Source organism: Curcuma longa, chromosome 2 (assembly GCF_044706935.1).
Source record: "Curcuma longa cultivar G26 ecotype Majalengka, Jawa Barat chromosome 2, ITB_CL_G26_1.1, whole genome shotgun sequence".
NCBI classification, from domain to species: Eukaryota; Viridiplantae; Streptophyta; class Magnoliopsida; order Zingiberales; family Zingiberaceae; genus Curcuma; species Curcuma longa.
The window spans coordinates 1,339,270-1,341,697 of NC_133862.1; the positions used below are offsets into that span (position 1 = coordinate 1,339,270).

The following is a 2,428-nucleotide window of genomic DNA, read 5'->3' on the forward strand; positions in this document are numbered from 1 at the left end:
CGGCCAAGAGACGAAAAAGAAGAGAAAGAAGGAGAAGAAGAGGAAGAAGAAGAAGCATTACTTCTCTATTCTTGCCATCGGATTAGAAGAGAGGAAAAGATGGAATTTGGGTGGAGTTATCTTGGAAGATTGTTGCCCGCACAACGTCCAGAAAAAGAGGAGAGGAATACAACAGAAGATCAAAAGTTCTTCGGGTAAAGAACATCTCCTACACAATCTAAGAAGAAAGGTACAATTTATTTATCCTGCTGCGTAAATTGTTTTTATCTGTATGGATCCTGAATACCAACACAAGAGTCCAAGATCATATGCTTCGATCAAGGCGTGTTTTGATTCCTCAAGAACTTGATTAATCAAACACATGTCTGATCGAAGACGTTGGTTGCTAGGAAAGATTCTATCTCCGAAAAATTTTTGTCTGGCAAAAATTGAACAGAACAAGATTCTAGTTACCAACAATTGGTATCAGAGCATAGGTTTTGACTCTGTGTGATTGGTTTCAGTTATTTATGCACTTTTCATACATAAATTTAGGCAGGATAATAGTAGGATATGCAAATAGATTAACTCTGTGATTGTAGGATTCCTAGTTCCAACTATTATGACCTAATTGTGTTGTGCATAGATGTGATGTATGATTGGAAATCTCGGGCATGTCGAGGTTATTATGCATTGTAATTAATTTACTGTTCGATCTAAATTACATGTAAACTCCTTTGTGGAGTATAGCATCGATGGATGTAAATTAATTTTATTGATGTTATTGCCTCTTGTATCCTTGCTACGCGTATTGTTTTGATGACCGGAGGTGCAGCTGAGAAGGAAGCATGATAGACGCAACTACATCATTAGTGGACGACATATTGAAGAACGACGGATAATTGAAAAGGACATAATAGTTGGAAATTTATTTTTTCATATTTATTGCCTGTTTCTTTTATGCTAATTGATATGCTATGCCATGCTACTTTATATGCTATTATGATAATGCATAGGTTAAAATTCCTCAATTCAAATAACTAAATCGGAGAGGAATTATTTAAATAAATCTCATGGTCTCCATTAATGGTTTGTAAGTGATGTATTCAAACTTGCGCGTTGACTCTGAGTGCCTTCCTCCATATCAGATGAGTTTGCTTGCAGATCACTAGATCAAACTTCCTTTATGGATGATTATAGGAAATTATTTAGGAGCATATGATCTTCTCCATTTGAAGGGGCACAATCCTAAATAATGGACTTAGTATCAAGTAATGGTGTACACTTAGGCGCATTTATAGTATCCTCTCCATCGGAGTCACTGCTATTATCTGTGTGACCAAAGATAAACCAACTATTAATTTTATTTGTCATAAAGTTAAGTTGATAAGATAATAAAATTAATGGGTAAAACCTCCTCTTACAAATGTTTGAATTCGTATACATCCACACTATCATGGCATACATAATTCTCGGTATTTAAGGTGTTGGTAAATTTAAATTATATTGTTTGAGGAATCAATATTATTTTAAATTCTAAAGTTTTGACCAAATAATTTAATTTATGATTCTCAAGATTTCAATATGGTTTTCAACCTACTTGCTGTCATTCTTAAAGAAAATAAACTTACTTGTTCTAATTATATTGATTGGAAACGGAATTTAGATATTGTCTTAACTGATGAGGAGTACAAATTTATACTTCATAAGATCTGCCCTAGCGTGCCTGACAGGGATGCTACCGAAGAGGAGATAGAGAAACATAGGAAATGGGTTAAGGCAGATGAGATGGCGCGGTGTTACATTTTGGCTTCTATATCAAATGTACTGCAACATCAGCATCAGGTCATGCCTACTGCTTATGATATGATGCTCAATATCAACGAACTCTTCGGACATCAGAGTCGGGCTGCCAGACAAGAGGCTATGAGAAACTTAATGACGACCACTATGATTGAGGGGACACCCGTGAGGGATCATATCCTCAAGATGATGACTTATTTAAATGAGATGGAAGTCAGTAGAGCTAAAATCGATGGGGAAACCCAGATCAATATCATTCTTCAATCGCTACCCAAGAGTTTTGAGTAGTTTCACTTGAATTACAACATTAATAAAAGGGATTATTCATTGGCGAAACTTCTGGCAGAACTCCAGGCGATAGAAGGGCTATTTTGTTCAAAGTTCTCAAGTTCACATTGCTTAAAATGTTGGTGCAAGATGCACTAAGATATTGCCTAGAGTTTCGATGTTTGACAATACACCTAAGTCGGTCAGTTTGACCAAGGGTTGATCCAAACAAGACTTGATGTTTGGATGTGTGGAAGTGAGATAGAAGACTTAGTTGGTTAGACTGGGCAGTGGAAGTTCTAATCTGTATGATTGGGCAAGTGAAGTCCTAGTGAGTGAAGCTGGGCAAGGGAAAGTCCTAGTTGTAGAATCAGGCAGA

General features: G+C 36.4%; 1 pseudogene; it reads left to right on the top strand.

Moving 5' to 3' along the window:
- Window positions 1-1,563: 1,563 nt before the first annotated feature.
- The window catches only part of LOC141818895 (uncharacterized), an 8,812-nt pseudogene continuing 7,947 nt past the window's right edge, over window positions 1,564-2,428 (top strand).